This window comes from Oryzias latipes, chromosome 3 (genome assembly GCF_002234675.1).
Source record: "Oryzias latipes chromosome 3, ASM223467v1".
Lineage (NCBI taxonomy): Eukaryota > Metazoa > Chordata > Actinopteri > Beloniformes > Adrianichthyidae > Oryzias > Oryzias latipes.
In genome coordinates, this window is record NC_019861.2 from 4,891,949 (window position 1) to 4,911,678 (window position 19,730).

The 19,730-nt window shown below is 40.2% G+C and overlaps 3 non-coding genes across 3 annotated transcripts; all 3 read left to right on the plus strand.

Annotated features, from left to right (window-relative positions):
- The first annotated feature begins 3,654 nt into the window (after nucleotides 1–3,654).
- trnak-uuu lies at nucleotides 3,655–3,728 on the plus strand. Its single transcript has one exon. It is a non-coding gene; the product is annotated as a tRNA-Lys (tRNA).
- A 7,052-nt stretch (nucleotides 3,729–10,780) lies between these two features.
- On the plus strand, nucleotides 10,781–10,854 carry trnak-uuu. The gene has a single exon. It is a non-coding gene; the product is annotated as a tRNA-Lys (tRNA).
- Nucleotides 10,855–16,448: 5,594 nt separating this feature from the next.
- Nucleotides 16,449–16,522, plus strand: trnak-uuu. The gene has a single exon. It is a non-coding gene; the product is annotated as a tRNA-Lys (tRNA).
- The last annotated feature ends 3,208 nt before the right edge of the window (nucleotides 16,523–19,730 follow it).

Below are 19,730 nucleotides of genomic sequence, written 5' to 3' on the forward strand. Positions count from 1 at the left end.
CTCTACCTCTGCCGGTTCCAAGCCCGGTTTGAGAAGGTTGCGTCAGGAAGGGCATCTGGCGTAAAACATTGCCAAATCTACCATGCGACTCGTTCGCTGTGGCAACCCCTGATGGGAGAAGCCGAAAGTGGAAGAAGAAGAAACATCATGATTATGCATCATGATTATACATCATTATACATCATCATTATACAGCATGAGGTCATATTTTGTCATCACATAGTATGAAATCATCAAGCCAAAAACTTCATAAATAGAGGTACAACAACACAGAAAAAACTCAACATTTTTGAGAAGAGGCGTGTCAAGCGAGACCAAGCGAACCAACACAAAGTTACAGAGATCTGAGCATTTGAACTAATTAAAAGATAATCACCATGAATTCAAAACCAGTTTCAAATGCAGCAGCCCGCTCTTTTACGCCAAAATCTACCGCCATTTCAGCAAAGCCAGCTTCTGTCTGCGGCCAACCTGAATGGCAACCAGAGTTCACAAAGAATTCACCTGATGTTACCAAACCCTTCGCACATGCTCGACGGAGAAAACAGCCTACAGAGACCTGCACAGGTGTGGAAGAGAAAGGGACCTCTGACTTTCCTTCTGAAGTCGTCCAGAAACCTGTCCCAACTGTTTGGCAAAAGAGCTTTGCTCAAGTTGTGACAGAAAAACAGAGTCAACAGCCTCCTGTGGTGTTTATGACGCTTAAGTCACACAGACCAGTAACAGCAGACGTACCTGCTAAACGGGGAAAAAAGATGAGGAAGCTGATTCCTGCTGTTCCTAAAAAGACACAGCTCAGTGTGGTGGTTGAAGAACCACCAACACCAGCCAATTCAGGAAAGTCTGTAAAGGAAAATGAAGCCTCCTCTGTCCAGGTACAATCTGAAGACAGAAAGACTTCAACACCTCAGGAAGAAACTCACAAACCCTCTGTAGTCCCTGCTGAGAACACCAACCTGCAGCCTGCAGAGATCTCTCCAACTATGGTGATAATAAAAGAAACACCTATTGGTAGAAAGGCCCCAAAATATGTGCCAACAGTTTGGGAAAGAAGCTTTGTAGATGTTCTGTCTGGAAAGAAGGAACTGGCTCCAAAACGTAGACCAGTCTCTGCTGTCCCTATTGAACATAGACCTGTTATGGAAGAAAGGAGAGTAGAGATTCCTGTCAAGTCAGCCCTTTCAGAGACTGGATCACCTTCTGCCATGGAAACAACTGAAAGTGAAAGACCAGCAGCAACTTTTCTGAAGGACAACAACACAAACAGCCCAGTGCCAAACAATGGGACTGTCAAAGACAGAGAAAAGCCATTCTTACCTTCAGGAGCTGAAAAGGCTGAAATGGAGAATGTTGTTGACCAAGACAAGAGTGCAGAGCAGCCCAAAGTGTCGGTTCCAACACCTGTACAACCTCAGATTCCCTCATTCTCTCAGACAAGCATGATGATGATTTCTGAAACAGAGTTTTATGGAATTCTGACACAGAAAGATGAAAACGCTGCTGCACTTCAACAGGAGAATTCTGCCCTCAAGGTGGAAGTCATGCGTCTCAACAAACTCCTTCAGCAGAAAAATACGGTTCTTTCAGATGCTACTGGGAACGCGGACCAAATTGGAGAAGAGTTAAGCCACTGGAGAACCCTGGTAGAACAAGCCAAAAGCTCCCTGATCCAGATGCAGCAACAAAAGAGTGAAACTGAAGCTGCATTGGCTCAATCTCAGAGACTGTTAAAGGGGAAGGAGGAGGAACACTTTAAAGAAACCACAACTTTAAAGTACAATGTAGAACAGCTCAAACATAAGCTCCAGGTTGAACAGTCTCTCATGGAAAAGGAGAAAATGTTGATCTACAAAGGACTCCATGAAAAGACTCGTGAAACTTCAGATCTCACCCAAAAAATCCACCAACTGGAAAAAATCCAGGAGACCTTCAAAGAAACTGCAGAGCAGGAAAGACTGCAATGGCAGAAAGAAAAGTCCTCCTTTCTCCAAGAAATGTCTCAATTAAAAAACCTTTTCCGGGAAAAGGAAGTCAAAATGAGAAAGTCTGTAGAGGACCACAAAAAGACGGTTGACCAACTACATCAGGAGATGTACAAGCCAAAAGAAAAGAATCAGGAAAAATCAAACCTCACCAGCAAACTGAGGAACCTGGAAACATCTCTGTTGACAGAGAAGGCAAAGACCAATGCAGCCGAAAAACAGCAGGCAGAGGACAAACACAAGTGGGACGAAGAAAAGTCCTCCCTTCTCCAAGAAATCTCTCAACTAAAAGAGGTTATCCAGAGAAAGGAGGACAGACTCAACCACTGCCAAGAACTGCAGGAGGAGGTGAAAGATGTCAAAGAAAAACCAAAGAAAAAATCACACCGAGGTTTTCTGAGTTTTTTCAAAAGGTCTAAAAAAAAGGAGTAAGAACACACCACACCGTGTAGGATTTAGAATTTAGGTTGTGGTGTTTAGGTTTGACAAGTTCAAACCACACAAAAAAATTAGGAACACACCACATTGTGTAGGATTTAGAATTTAGGTTGTGGTGTTTTGGTTTGATAAGTTCAAACCACACAAAAAAATTAGGACCACACCACATTGTGTAGGATTTAGAAATATAGTTGTGGTGTGTAGATTTTAGAAATTTAAACCACAAAAAAAAAAAAAAGAGTTTTGTTTTGTTTTTAATTCATGTTTAATCTGCTTGGGTTTTCTCCTGGTGCTCAGGTTCACCCTTAAAAAAACTTCACCATTTATCAGTGTTGTGTTGTGTATTTATTTAAGAAAGAAAAAAAAAAACACTAAAAACTTAGTTATTGGTTGTTGTTTTTATGTTTAATCTGCTTGGAATTTCTCCTGGTGCTCAGGTTTCCCCAAAACAAATCTCCTCATTAATCAATGTTTCTGAATATTATCTTCATGTATTATTTGTGACTCAAAAGTGTCATTTACGTGTGAATATAAATGTTTGAACAACTGGATGGATACATGGATGAAATGAATGGATGGGAAAGTGACATTATGTGTGTTAGATGTAACAGATGGAATGAAATAATGAGTGAATGAATGTAATGCAACCACAAGGAAACACAATGCAGTGCTCTCTTGTGCCGGTCCCAAGTCCGGATAAATGCAGAGGGTTGTGTGAGTGCCAAAACAACTTGAACATATGAATCACAAACAGAGATGATTTTAACTTATAAATGTATAGATCTCACATTCCTTAGCATCTCAGAGAAATAGTCCTGGAAGGCTCAACTCCTCCCCTATGACTGCGCTTGGGCTCAACTCCACCCACAGTCTGGGCTGTGAAACACAGTCCCTCCAGATGGGTTGGACTCACTGCCATTCTGGAGTTGCTCATGGTGAGAGGGGGGCGGGCTGGTGTAGGCCTATCCGTGAACCCCCAGCACTGCTCTCAAGTGTCTGAGTTAAAAAAAGTTAAAAATAATGGACACCTTCAAACATACCTTCCCTTTTCCCGCCTCCCGCAACAATTTTTTTTCCCAGAATAAAATTCCATGCTTTTAGTGTACAAAATATTCCACATTATCTTTTTAGATATAATATTTATTTCAATCATAAATCTTTGTCTTGGTCAGCATATTTTCCAATTCATTACAGTTTTTCTTATCAAAGCTTGTTGAAATTTGTCTCATTCTAAGGTTCTATGGTGTAATGGTTAGCACTCTGGACATTTTGTATCCAGTAGTCTGAGTTCGAATCTCAGTAGAACCTTGAAATCCAACCAACCCTCATTAATCATCAATGTTACATGGACCTAAATAATCCATCATCTCCAACTAAAGAACTAAAAATAACAGACATGGTCTTACATAACTTCAATTTTCTAGCAACAAATTTTTTTCTCCAAAATTCATTTATACACTTCAGTGTACAAAATATGCCACATTAATTTGTCATATAATATTTTATTCATAAATATTTTGTGTTGGTCAGCATATTTTCCATTCTGTTAGAATTTTTATGGCCTGCAGCAGCATTTGGCAAGCTGTTTTACGTACGTGTACATATTAAACTGCAACATTATTGACGCACAGGTATAGAAGAAGCGGAGCGACTTTTTAGCCAATCAGAATGCAGAACACAATGCACGATGCAAATTTGTGAAGTAGCAAAACCGTGAAAAGTCAACCGCGTTATAGCGAGGGATCACTGTACATGAAGTTAGGCATAGTACTGCATAAAAATATAAGTTAAATATAAGCATTAAAAATGGACCCTTATGGTACAATGTGTTACCCACATAACATGAAGTAACAAGTAATTTTGATGAAAAGCTCAACCAAACCAAACTGTAAAAAAGCTGCAACACAAAACAGTAATGATCACATGAGGAAAAATGTATTAGTTAATTCGTTATTATTATTTAGTTTGTCATTTATTAGTTACAGTTCAGCTGCAGCAAGCTGGTCTAGAAAAGGCTTTACTAAAAGAACTTCTGAGTCAGTCAGTGAAGCACAGAGGCATCACTAATGGCTCACTGATCGAGGTTTTTATTGTGTAAGGCACGTTCCCAAATCGTGCGAGAGGACGTAAAAATATTTTGAAACATGCCTCATGTTTTCACGCAGCCTGGTGTTATTTGCATGTATGTTAACTGTAATCATCCCACATGCCTGCTGCACTAAAAAAAAACAATTTCAGATGCAGAGTTGGAGAACCAATTAACAACAGAAGCTAGTATAATTTAGGGGGAAAAGGAAAAAAAAATGATGTGTGGAACCTTTGGCTGCAGCTGTGTGGTATTTGTCAGTAATGTAAAGCCATGTCTTCAGTATCTCACTTGTTCAGAAAGGAGCACTAGTTGCTCATGTATTAAGCTGCAGATAACCCTTCTTCACATCTCATCAATCAAAATGTGCTTCCTTTGACAAAGTCCCACCCCATCCGGCTGTCTGTGCTCTTAAAGACCCATTCTAATGAAAATCTTCCTTTTGGCGTTTTTAACATGTTTTTGTAGCCTTTTTGTCTTAATAAAGGACCAATTAATTGCCTATAATTTATGATTTAAACTGTGTTTCTGAGTATTTCTTAATTCAAATTGCGTTGGATCAGAAAACTGGATGCTAAAAAAAGCTCAGACTAATGATGCAGTTACTGAAATGGGCGTGCCAAAGTCCCCCCCCCCCCTTCCGTGCACCCTGGCCTGCTCACGCTGAGGTGTACGAGAAATGAAGAAATGATGAGCCTTCAATGCTCATGTATTGTAGTAAATTGCAATTCTGATCAAACAACAACAGAGTGGATTGATACAACATTGCTCGCCAATAATTCAGCACTACTAACATCATCTTCACTGAAGTGGGTTTTTGAACATGTTAGTAAAAAGAGATTGACTGGCATTTGCATCCAGATGCTACGACGGAGTTTTAGGGCCACGGTGAGGAAAAAAAATTCTGGCCAACATGACGAGATTAAAGTCGTCATGTCGACTTTAATCTCGTCATGACGAGAAAAAACTCGGCACAAAAAAAAATTGGCGAGAAAAAACTCGACACAAAGTTTCGAGAAAAAACTCGTCGTGTCGAGATAAAAGTCGAAATAAAGTTTCGAGATTAAAGTCGCAATGTTGCGCGAGAGCAGTGAAGCTGAGTCTTTCAGGAGTATTCAGTGTTATGGCTAATGTTAGTGAGCTAGTGGCTTATTTAAGAGTTGACGACAGAGTTTTATGGCCACCAAAAAAAAGTAATTTTATTTGGAGATAAAAACTCGGAAATTTACGGGAAAAAGTCATAGATTAACAAGGAGAAAACCCCGACGTTGTCCGTTTATCGGAGCCTAGCTTGAAGATGAAATATGTGGAGCCTTTTGTGAAGCTTTATTTCCGGATTATAGGTTTAAAACAAAGAGATTCTGAACCTTGTGGCGACTCAAAATCAGATTATTGTCAGTGGAGCCGTCTTTCCGGGGTTCGGTGTCAGTAAAGCGGAGTTTAATATGTAAAATAAGGAGCTCAGAGACACGTTTGGGTGTAGAGGATCGCTGCAGCCTTTATTCTCTTTCATTCACATAACCTGAAGTTCATCTGTCACATTACGTCATGAACCTGTCATCCGATCACCAATGCGGAAGTAAACAGTGTTACATACGGCCACTGCTGCAGACGAAGCGTCCCGTCTGATCATTAAAAAACAAAGATGAATGAAAATAGTCTGTTATATTAGCATTACAACGTTGAAAAAGGCAAAAAGTGCTTCTCCTCCCCAGATAGAAGCATCACACAAACATAGAGATCTGGTCTTTGGTGGAGGAAGAAAGGATTGAAGTGGACAGCTGCAGGGACACCCGATGGCTTCATCGGGCTGCAGTGATCCTGCAAACCAACCATCAATAAATAAAACTTTAATGAATCGTAAATCAATCAAATGAGCCTCCAGACATTTGGAACATTATCAATAAACATTCAGCTCACCTGTTCAGCTACGTTTAGTCGGTCTGCTCTGCTGCTGCACGGCGTTCACCTGCTGCTCTGCATTCTCACTTCCACAATAATCTCGTAAATTTACGAGTTTTTTTCTCTCGCGCGCAACATTGCGACTTTAATCTCGAAACTTTATTTCGACTTTTATCTCGACAAGACGAGTTTTTTCTCGAAACTTTGTGTCGAGTTTTTTCTCGTCATGACGAGATTAAAGTCGACGTGACGACTTTAATCTCGTCACGTTGGCCAGAATTTTTTTTCCTCACCGTGGCCCTAAAACTCCGTCGTAAGATGCCATGGTCATTTAGGGAAAAACAAAAACTTTGCAATTTCTTTTTTGTGCAATTTATGGCCTAAATTGATGACCTCTCTGATGCCATCACAGAGTATGACATCATAAAAAAACACATTAATGTTCCTTTTTGTGACAATGACATCAGAAATTATGATGTCATCAAGCCAAAAACTTGAAAATTATTACTGTGATTAAACATCATGATTATGGGGTGCCGGTTTAGCTCGTGCTGGTTTGCAGCGCCTTCCGTCCGTGAAACCAGGGTTCAACTCCAGGCTGCTCCTTGTTCCCTTCTCTACCTCTGCCGGTTCCAAGCCCGGTTTGAGAAGGTTGCGTCAGGAAGGGCATCCAGCGTAAAACATTGCCAAATCTACCATGCGACTCGTTCACTGTGGCAACCCCTGATGGGAGAAGCCGAAAGTGGAAGAAGAAGAAACATCATGATTATGCATCATTATGCATCATGATTATACATCATTATGCATCATTATACATCATCATTATACAGCATGAGGTCATATTTTGTCATCACATAGTATGAAATCATCAAGCCAAAAACTTCATAAATAGAGGTACAACAACACAGAAAAAACTCAACATTTTTGAGAAGAGGCGTGTCAAGCGAGACCAAGCGAACCAACACAAAGTTACAGAGATCTGAGCATTTGAACTAATTAAAAGATAATCACCATGAATTCAAAACCAGTTTCAAATGCAGCAGCCCGCTCTTTTACGCCAAAATCTACCGCCATTTCAGCAAAGCCCGCTTCTGTCTGCGGCCAACCTGAATGGCAACCAGAGTTCACAAAGAATTCACCTGATGTTACCAAACCCTTCGCACATGCTCGACGGAGAAAACAGCCTACAGAGACCTGCACAGGTGTGGAAGAGAAAGGGACCTCTGACTTTCCTTCTGAAGTCGTCCAGAAACCTGTCCCAACTGTTTGGCAAAAGAGCTTTGCTCAAGTTGTGACGCAAAAACAGAGTCAACAGCCTCCTGTGGTGTTTATGACGCTTAAGTCACACAGACCAGTAACAGCAGACGTACCTGCTAAACGGGGAAAAAAGATGAGGAAGCTGATTCCTGCTGCTCCTAAAAAGACACAGCTCAGTGTGGTGGTTGAAGAACCACCAACACCAGCCAATTCAGGAAAGTCTGTAAAGGAAAATGAAGCCTCCTCTGTCCAGGTACAATCTGAAGACAGAAAGACTTCAACACCTCAGGAAGGAACTCACAAACCCTCTGTAGTCCCTGCTGAGAACACCAACCTGCAGCCTGCAGAGATCTCTCCAACTATGGTGTTAATAAAAGAAACACCTCTTGGTAGAAAGGCCCAAAAATATGTGCGAACAGTTTGGGAAAGAAGCTTTGTAGATGTTCTGTCTGGAAAGAAGGAACTGGCTCCAAAACGTAGACCAGTCTCTGCTGTCCCTATTGAACATAGACCTGTTATGGAAGAAAGGAGAGTAGAGATTCCTGTCAAGTCAGCCCTTTCAGAGACTGGATCACCTTCTGCCATGGAAACAACTGAAAGTGAAAGACCAGCAGCAACTTTTCTGAAGGACAACAACACAAACAGCCCAGTGCCAAACAATGGGACTGTCAAAGACAGAGAAAAGCCATATTTACCTTCAGGAGCTGAAAAGGCTGAAATGGAGAATGTTGTTGACCAAGACAAGAGTGCAGAGCAGCCCAAAGTGTCGGTTCCAACACCTGTACAACCTCAGATTCCCTCATTCTCTCAGACAAGCATGATGATGATTTCTGAAACAGAGTTTTATGGAATTCTGACACAGAAAGATGAAAACGCTGCTGCACTTCAACAGGAGAATTCTGCCCTCAAGGTGGAAGTCATGCGTCTCAACAAACTCCTTCAGCAGAAAAATACGGTTCTTTCAGATGCTACTGGGAACGCGGACCAAATTGGAGAAGAGTTAAGCCACTGGAGAACCCTGGTAGAACAAGCCAAAAGCTCCCTGATCCAGATGCAGCAACAAAAGAGTGAAACTGAAGCTGCATTGGCTCAATCTCAGAGACTGTTAAAGGAGAAGGAGGAGGAACACTTTAAAGAAACCACAACTTTAAAGTACAATGTAGAACAGCTCAAACATAAGCTCCAGGTTGAACAGTCTCTCATGGAAAAGGAGAAAATGTTGATCTACAAAGGACTCCATGAAAAGACTCGTGAAACTTCAGAACTCACCCAAAAAATCCACCAACTGGAAAAGATCCAGGAGACCTTCAAAGAAACTGCAGAGCAGGAAAGACTGCAATGGCAGAAAGAAAAGTCCTCCTTTCTCCAAGAAATGTCTCAATTAAAAAACCTTTTCCGGGAAAAGGAAGTCAAAATGAGAAAGTCTGTAGAGGACCACAAAAAGACGGTTGACCAACTACATCAGGAGATGTACAAGCCAAAAGAAAAGAATCAGGAAAAATCAAACCTCACCAGCAAACTGAGGAACCTGGAAACATCTCTGTTGACAGAGAAGGCAAAGACCAATGCAGCCGAAAAACAGCAGGCAGAGGACAAACACAAGTGGGACGAAGAAAAGTCCTCCCTTCTCCAAGAAATCTCTCAACTAAAAGAGGTTATCCAGAGAAAGGAGGACAGACTCAACCACTGCCAAGAACTGCAGGAGGAGGTGAAAGATGTCAAAGAAAAACCAAAGAAAAAATCACACCGAGGTTTTCTGAGTTTTTTCAAAAGGTCTAAAAAAAAGGAGTAAGAACACACCACACCGTGTAGGATTTAGAATTTAGGTTGTGGTGTTTAGGTTTGACAAGTTCAAACCACACAAAAAAATTAGGAACACACCACATTGTGTAGGATTTAGAATTTAGGTTGTGGTGTTTAGGTTTGACAAGTTCAAACCACACAAAAAAAATTAGGAACACACCACACCGTTTAGGATTTAGAATTTAGGTTGTGGTGTTTTGGTTTGATAAGTTCAAACCACACAAAAAAATTAGGACCACACCACATTGTGTAGGATTTAGAAATATAGTTGTGGTGTGTAGATTTTAGAAATTTAAACCACAAAAAAAAAAAAAAAAGAGTTTTGTTTTGTTTTTAATTCATGTTTAATCTGCTTGGGTTTTCTCCTGGTGCTCAGGTTCACCCTTAAAAAAACTTCACCATTTATCAGTGTTGTGTTGTGTATTTATTTAAGAAAGAAAAAAAAAACACTAAAAACTTAGTTATTGGTTGTTGTTTTTATGTTTAATCTGCTTGGAATTTCTCCTGGTGCTCAGGTTTCCCCTAAACAAATCTCCTCATTAATCAATGTTTCTGAATATTATCTTCATGTATTATTTGTGACTCAAAAGTGTCATTTACGTGTGAATATAAATGTTTGAACAACTGGATGGATACATGGATGAAATGAATGGATGGGAAAGTGACATTATGTGTGTTAGATGTAACAGATGGAATGAAATAATGAGTGAATGAATGTAATGCAACCACAAGGAAACACAATGCAGTGCTCTCTTGTGCCGGTCCCAAGTCCGGATAAATGCAGAGGGTTGTGTGAGTGCCAAAACAACTTGAACATACGAATCACAAACAGAGATGATTTTAACTTATAAATGTATAGATCTCACATTCCTTAGCATCTCAGAGAAATAGTCCTGGAAGGCTCAACTCCTCCCCTATGACTGCGCTTGGGCTCAACTCCACCCACAGTCTGGGCTGTGAAACACAGTCCCTCCAGATGGGTTGGACTCACTGCCATTCTGGAGTTGCTCATGGTGAGAGGGGGGCGGGCTGGTGTAGGCCTATCCGTGAACCCCCAGCACTGCTCTCAAGTGTCTGAGTTAAAAAAAGTTAAAAATAATGGACACCTTCAAACATACCTTCCCTTTTCCCGCCTCCCGCAACAATTTTTTTTCCCAGAATAAAATTCCATGCTTTTAGTGTACAAAATATTCCACATTATCTTTTTAGATATAATATTTATTTCAATCATAAATCTTTGTCTTGGTCAGCATATTTTCCAATTCATTACAGTTTTTCTTATCAAAGCTTGTTGAAATTTGTCTCATTCTAAGGTTCTATGGTGTAATGGTTAGCACTCTGGACATTTTGTATCCAGTAGTCTGAGTTCGAATCTCAGTAGAACCTTGAAATCCAACCAACCCTCATTAATCATCAATGTTACATGGACCTAAATAATCCATCATCTCCAACTAAAGAACTAAAAATAACAGACATGGTCTTACATAACTTCAATTTTCTAGCAACAAATTTTTTTCTCCAAAATTCATTTATACACTTCAGTGTACAAAATATGCCACATTAATTTGTCATATAATATTTTATTCATAAATATTTTGTGTTGGTCAGCATATTTTCCATTCTGTTAGAATTTTTATGGCCTGCAGCAGCATTTGGCAAGCTGTTTTACGTACGTGTACATATTAAACTGCAACATTATTGACGCACAGGTATAGAAGAAGCAGAGCGACTTTTTAGCCAATCAGAATGCAGAACACAATGCACGATGCAAATTTGTGAAGTAGCAAAACCGTGAAAAGTCAACCGCGTTATAGCGAGGGATCACTGTACATGAAGTTAGGCATAGTACTGCATAAAAATATAAGTTAAATATAAGCATTAAAAATGGACCCTTATGGTACAATGTGTTACCCACATAACATGAAGTAACAAGTAATTTTGATGAAAAGCTCAACCAAACCAAACTGTAAAAAAGCTGCAACACAAAACAGTAATGATCACATGAGGAAAAATGTATTAGTTAATTCGTTATTATTATTTAGTTTGTCATTTATTAGTTACAGTTCAGCTGCAGCAAGCTGGTCTAGAAAAGGCTTTACTAAAAGAACTTCTGAGTCAGTCAGTGAAGCACAGAGGCATCACTAATGGCTCACTGATCGAGGTTTTTATTGTGTAAGGCACGTTCCCAAATCGTGCGAGAGGACGTAAAAATATTTTGAAACATGCCTCATGTTTTCACGCAGCCTGGTGTTATTTGCATGTATGTTAACTGTAATCATCCCACATGCCTGCTGCACTAAAAAAAAACAATTTCAGATGCAGAGTTGGAGAACCAATTAACAACAGAAGCTAGTATAATTTAGGGGGAAAAGGAAAAAAAATGATGTGTGGAACCTTTGGCTGCAGCTGTGTGGTATTTGTCAGTAATGTAAAGCCATGTCTTCAGTATCTCACTTGTTCAGAAAGGAGCACTAGTTGCTCATGTATTAAGCTGCAGATAACCCTTCTTCACATCTCATCAATCAAAATGTGCTTCCTTTGACAAAGTCCCACCCCATCCGGCTGTCTGTGCTCTTAAAGACCCATTCTAATGAAAATCTTCCTTTTGGCGTTTTTAACATGTTTTTGTAGCCTTTTTGTCTTAATAAAGGACCAATTAATTGCCTATAATTTATGATTTAAACTGTGTTTCTGAGTATTTCTTAATTCAAATTGCGTTGGATCAGAAAACTGGATGCTAAAAAAAGCTCAGACTAATGATGCAGTTACTGAAATGGGCGTGCCAAAGTCCCCCCCCCCCCCCCCCCCTTCCGTGCACCCTGGCCTGCTCACGCTGAGGTGTACGAGAAATGAAGAAATGATGAGCCTTCAATGCTCATGTATTGTAGTAAATTGCAATTCTGATCAAACAACAACAGAGTGGATTGATACAACATTGCTCGCCAATAATTCAGCACTACTAACATCATCTTCACTGAAGTGGGTTTTTGAACATGTTAGTAAAAAGAGATTGACTGGCATTTGCATCCAGATGCCATGGTCATTTAGGGAAAAACAAAAACTTTGCAATTTCTTTTTTGTGCAATTTATGGCCTAAATTGATGACCTCTCTGATGCCATCACAGAGTATGACATCATAAAAAAACACATTAATGTTCCTTTTTGTGACAATGACATCAGAAATTATGATGTCATCAAGCCAAAAACTTGAAAATTATTACTGTGATTAAACATCATGATTATGGGGTGCCGGTTTAGCTCGTGCTGGTTTGCAGCGCCTTCCGTCCGTGAAACCAGGGTTCAACTCCGGGCTGCTCCCTCTTCCCTTCTCTACCTCTGCCGGTTCCAAGCCCGGTTTGAGAAGGTTGCGTCAGGAAGGGCATCCGGCGTAAAACATTGCCAAATCTACCATGCGACTCGTTCGCTGTGGCAACCCCTGATGGGAGAAGCCGAAAGTGGAAGAAGAAGAAACATCATGATTATGCATCATGATTATACATCATTATACATCATCATTATACAGCATGAGGTCATATTTTGTCATCACATAGTATGAAATCATCAAGCCAAAAACTTCATAAATAGAGGTACAACAACACAGAAAAAACTCAACATTTTTGAGAAGAGGCGTGTCAAGCGAGACCAAGCGAACCAACACAAAGTTACAGAGATCTGAGCATTTGAACTAATTAAAAGATAATCACCATGAATTCAAAACCAGTTTCAAATGCAGCAGCCCGCTCTTTTACGCCAAAATCTACCGCCATTTCAGCAAAGCCCGCTTCTGTCTGCGGCCAACCTGAATGGCAACCAGAGTTCACAAAGAATTCACCTGATGTTACCAAACCCTTCGCACATGCTCGACGGAGAAAACAGCCTACAGAGACCTGCACAGGTGTGGAAGAGAAAGGGACCTCTGACTTTCCTTCTGAAGTCGTCCAGAAACCTGTCCCAACTGTTTGGCAAAAGAGCTTTGCTCAAGTTGTGACAGAAAAACAGAGTCAACAGCCTCCTGTGGTGTTTATGACGCTTAAGTCACACAGACCAGTAACAGCAGACGTACCTGCTAAACGGGGAAAAAAGATGAGGAAGCTGATTCCTGCTGTTCCTAAAAAGACACAGCTCAGTGTGGTGGTTGAAGAACCACCAACACCAGCCAATTCAGGAAAGTCTGTAAAGGAAAATGAAGCCTCCTCTGTCCAGGTACAATCTGAAGACAGAAAGACTTCAACACCTCAGGAAGAAACTCACAAACCCTCTGTAGTCCCTGCTGAGAACACCAACCTGCAGCCTGCAGAGATCTCTCCAACTATGGTGATAATAAAAGAAACACCTATTGGTAGAAAGGCCCCAAAATATGTGCCAACAGTTTGGGAAAGAAGCTTTGTAGATGTTCTGTCTGGAAAGAAGGAACTGGCTCCAAAACGTAGACCAGTCTCTGCTGTCCCTATTGAACATAGACCTGTTATGGAAGAAAGGAGAGTAGAGATTCCTGTCAAGTCAGCCCTTTCAGAGACTGGATCACCTTCTGCCATGGAAACAACTGAAAGTGAAAGACCAGCAGCAACTTTTCTGAAGGACAACAACACAAACAGCCCAGTGCCAAACAATGGGACTGTCAAAGACAGAGAAAAGCCATTCTTACCTTCAGGAGCTGAAAAGGCTGAAATGGAGAATGTTGTTGACCAAGACAAGAGTGCAGAGCAGCCCAAAGTGTCGGTTCCAACACCTGTACAACCTCAGATTCCCTCATTCTCTCAGACAAGCATGATGATGATTTCTGAAACAGAGTTTTATGGAATTCTGACACAGAAAGATGAAAACGCTGCTGCACTTCAACAGGAGAATTCTGCCCTCAAGGTGGAAGTCATGCGTCTCAACAAACTCCTTCAGCAGAAAAATACGGTTCTTTCAGATGCTACTGGGAACGCGGACCAAATTGGAGAAGAGTTAAGCCACTGGAGAACCCTGGTAGAACAAGCCAAAAGCTCCCTGATCCAGATGCAGCAACAAAAGAGTGAAACTGAAGCTGCATTGGCTCAATCTCAGAGACTGTTAAAGGGGAAGGAGGAGGAACACTTTAAAGAAACCACAACTTTAAAGTACAATGTAGAACAGCTCAAACATAAGCTCCAGGTTGAACAGTCTCTCATGGAAAAGGAGAAAATGTTGATCTACAAAGGACTCCATGAAAAGACTCGTGAAACTTCAGATCTCACCCAAAAAATCCACCAACTGGAAAAAATCCAGGAGACCTTCAAAGAAACTGCAGAGCAGGAAAGACTGCAATGGCAGAAAGAAAAGTCCTCCTTTCTCCAAGAAATGTCTCAATTAAAAAACCTTTTCCGGGAAAAGGAAGTCAAAATGAGAAAGTCTGTAGAGGACCACAAAAAGACGGTTGACCAACTACATCAGGAGATGTACAAGCCAAAAGAAAAGAATCAGGAAAAATCAAACCTCACCAGCAAACTGAGGAACCTGGAAACATCTCTGTTGACAGAGAAGGCAAAGACCAATGCAGCCGAAAAACAGCAGGCAGAGGACAAACACAAGTGGGACGAAGAAAAGTCCTCCCTTCTCCAAGAAATCTCTCAACTAAAAGAGGTTATCCAGAGAAAGGAGGACAGACTCAACCACTGCCAAGAACTGCAGGAGGAGGTGAAAGATGTCAAAGAAAAACCAAAGAAAAAATCACACCGAGGTTTTCTGAGTTTTTTCAAAAGGTCTAAAAAAAAGGAGTAAGAACACACCACACCGTGTAGGATTTAGAATTTAGGTTGTGGTGTTTAGGTTTGACAAGTTCAAACCACACAAAAAAATTAGGAACACACCACATTGTGTAGGATTTAGAATTTAGGTTGTGGTGTTTTGGTTTGATAAGTTCAAACCACACAAAAAAATTAGGACCACACCACATTGTGTAGGATTTAGAAATATAGTTGTGGTGTGTAGATTTTAGAAATTTAAACCACAAAAAAAAAAAAAAGAGTTTTGTTTTGTTTTTAATTCATGTTTAATCTGCTTGGGTTTTCTCCTGGTGCTCAGGTTCACCCTTAAAAAAACATCACCATTTCTCAGTGTTGTGTTGTGTATTTATTTAAGAAAGAAAAAAAAACACTAAAAACTTAGTTATTGGTTGTTGTTTTTATGTTTAATCTGCTTGGAATTTCTCCTGGTGCTCAGGTTTCCCCTAAACAAATCTCCTCATTAATCAATGTTTCTGAATATTATCTTCATGTATTATTTGTGACTCAAAAGTGTCATTTACGTGTGAATATAAATGTTTGAACAACTGGATGGATACATGGATGAAATGAATGGATGGGAAAGTGACATTATGTGTGTTAGATGTAACAGATGGAATGAAATAATGAGTGAATGAATGTAATGCAACCACAAGGAAACACAATGCAGTGCTCTCTTGTGCCGGTCCCAAGTCCGGATAAATGCAGAGGGTTGTGTGAGTGCCAAAACAACTTGAACATACGAATCACAAACAGAGATGATTTTAACTTATAAATGTATAGATCTCACATTCCTTAGCATCTCAGAGAAATAGTCCTGGAAGGCTCAACTCCTCCCCTATGACTGCGCTTGGGCTCAACTCCACCCACAGTCTGGGCTGTGAAACACAGTCCCTCCAGATGGGTTGGACTCACTGCCATTCTGGAGTTGCTCATGGTGAGAGGGGGGCGGGCTGGTGTAGGCCTATCCGTGAACCCCCAGCACTGCTCTCAAGTGTCTGAGTTAAAAAAAGTTAAAAATAATGGACACCTTCAAACATACCTTCCCTTTTCCCGCCTCCCGCAACAATTTTTTTTCCCAGAATAAAATTCCATGCTTTTAGTGTACAAAATATTCCACATTATCTTTTTAGATATAATATTTATTTCAATCATAAATCTTTGTCTTGGTCAGCATATTTTCCAATTCATTACAGTTTTTCTTATCAAAGCTTGTTGAAATTTGTCTCATTCTAAGGTTCTATGGTGTAATGGTTAGCACTCTGGACATTTTGTATCCAGTAGTCTGAGTTCGAATCTCAGTAGAACCTTGAAATCCAACCAACCCTCATTAATCATCAATGTTACATGGACCTAAATAATCCATCATCTCCAACTAAAGAACTAAAAATAACAGACATGGTCTTACATAACTTCAATTTTCTAGCAACAAATTTTTTTCTCCAAAATTCATTTATACACTTCAGTGTACAAAATATGCCACATTAATTTGTCATATAATATTTTATTCATAAATATTTTGTGTTGGTCAGCATATTTTCCATTCTGTTAGAATTTTTATGGCCTGCAGCAGCATTTGGCAAGCTGTTTTACGTACGTGTACATATTAAACTGCAACATTATTGACGCACAGGTATAGAAGAAGCGGAGCGACTTTTTAGCCAATCAGAATGCAGAACACAATGCACGATGCAAATTTGTGAAGTAGCAAAACCGTGAAAAGTCAACCGCGTTATAGCGAGGGATCACTGTACATGAAGTTAGGCATAGTACTGCATAAAAATATAAGTTAAATATAAGCATTAAAAATGGACCCTTATGGTACAATGTGTTACCCACATAACATGAAGTAACAAGTAATTTTGATGAAAAGCTCAACCAAACCAAACTGTAAAAAAGCTGCAACACAAAACAGTAATGATCACATGAGGAAAAATGTATTAGTTAATTCGTTATTATTATTTAGTTTGTCATTTATTAGTTACAGTTCAGCTGCAGCAAGCTGGTCTAGAAAAGGCTTTACTAAAAGAACTTCTGAGTCAGTCAGTGAAGCACAGAGGCATCACTAATGGCTCACTGATCGAGGTTTTTATTGTGTAAGGCACGTTCCCAAATCGTGCGAGAGGACGTAAAAATATTTTGAAACATGCCTCATGTTTTCACGCAGCCTGGTGTTATTTGCATGTATGTTAACTGTAATCATCCCACATGCCTGCTGCACTAAAAAAAAACAATTTCAGATGCAGAGTTGGAGAACCAATTAACAACAGAAGCTAGTATAATTTAGGGGGAAAAGGAAAAAAAATGATGTGTGGAACCTTTGGCTGCAGCTGTGTGGTATTTGTCAGTAATGTAAAGCCATGTCTTCAGTATCTCACTTGTTCAGAAAGGAGCACTAGTTGCTCATGTATTAAGCTGCAGATAACCCTTCTTCACATCTCATCAATCAAAATGTGCTTCCTTTGACAAAGTCCCACCCCATCCGGCTGTCTGTGCTCTTAAAGACCCATTCTAATGAAAATCTTCCTTTTGGCGTTTTTAACATGTTTTTGTAGCCTTTTTGTCTTAATAAAGGACCAATTAATTGCCTATAATTTATGATTTAAACTGTGTTTCTGAGTATTTCTTAATTCAAATTGCGTTGGATCAGAAAACTGGATGCTAAAAAAAGCTCAGACTAATGATGCAGTTACTGAAATGGGCGTGCCAAGGTCCCCCCCCCCCCCCCCCCCCCCCCCCCCCTTCCGTGCACCCTGGCCTGCTCACGCTGAGGTGTACGAGAAATGAAGAAATGATGAGCCTTCAATGCTCATGTATTGTAGTAAATTGCAATTCTGATCAAACAACAACAGAGTGGATTGATACAACATTGCTCGCCAATAATTCAGCACTACTAACATCATCTTCACTGAAGTGGGTTTTTGAACATGTTAGTAAAAAGAGATTGACTGGCATTTGCATCCAGATGCTACGACGGAGTTTTAGGGCCACGGTGAGGAAAAAAAATTCTGGCCAACATGACGAGATTAAAGTCGTCATGTCGACTTTAATCTCGTCATGACGAGAAAAAACTCGGCACAAAAAAAAATTGGCGAGAAAAAACTCGACACAAAGTTTCGAGAAAAAACTCGTCGTGTCGAGATAAAAGTCGAAATAAAGTTTCGAGATTAAAGTCGCAATGTTGCGCGAGAGCAGTGAAGCTGAGTCTTTCAGGAGTATTCAGTGTTATGGCTAATGTTAGTGAGCTAGTGGCTTATTTAAGAGTTGACGACAGAGTTTTATGGCCACCAAAAAAAAGTAATTTTATTTGGAGATAAAAACTCGGAAATTTACGGGAAAAAGTCATAGATTAACAAGGAGAAAACCCCGACGTTGTCCGTTTATCGGAGCCTAGCTTGAAGATGAAATATGTGGAGCCTTTTGTGAAGCTTTATTTCCGGATTATAGGTTTAAAACAAAGAGATTCTGAACCTTGTGGCGACTCAAAATCAGATTATTGTCAGTGGAGCCGTCTTTCCGGGGTTCGGTGTCAGTAAAGCGGAGTTTAATATGTAAAATAAGGAGCTCAGAGACACGTTTGGGTGTAGAGGATCGCTGCAGCCTTTATTCTCTTTCATTCACATAACCTGAAGTTCATCTGTCACATTACGTCATGAACCTGTCATCCGATCACCAATGCGGAAGTAAACAGTGTTACATACGGCCACTGCTGCAGACGAAGCGTCCCGTCTGATCATTAAAAAACAAAGATGAATGAAAATAGTCTGTTATATTAGCATTACAACGTTGAAAAAGGCAAAAAGTGCTTCTCCTCCCCAGATAGAAGCATCACACAAACATAGAGATCTGGTCTTTGGTGGAGGAAGAAAGGATTGAAGTGGACAGCTGCAGGGACACCCGATGGCTTCATCGGGCTGCAGTGATCCTGCAAACCAACCATCAATAAATAAAACTTTAATGAATCGTAAATCAATCAAATGAGCCTCCAGACATTTGGAACATTATCAATAAACATTCAGCTCACCTGTTCAGCTACGTTTAGTCGGTCTGCTCTGCTGCTGCACGGCGTTCACCTGCTGCTCTGCATTCTCACTTCCACAATAATCTCGTAAATTTACGAGTTTTTTTCTCTCGCGCGCAACATTGCGACTTTAATCTCGAAACTTTATTTCGACTTTTATCTCGACAAGACGAGTTTTTTCTCGAAACTTTGTGTCGAGTTTTTTCTCGTCATGACGAGATTAAAGTCGACGTGACGACTTTAATCTCGTCACGTTGGCCAGAATTTTTTTTCCTCACCGTGGCCCTAAAACTCCGTCGTAAGATGCCATGGTCATTTAGGGAAAAACAAAAACTTTGCAATTTCTTTTTTGTGCAATTTATGGCCTAAATTGATGACCTCTCTGATGCCATCACAGAGTATGACATCATAAAAAAACACATTAATGTTCCTTTTTGTGACAATGACATCAGAAATTATGATGTCATCAAGCCAAAAACTTGAAAATTATTACTGTG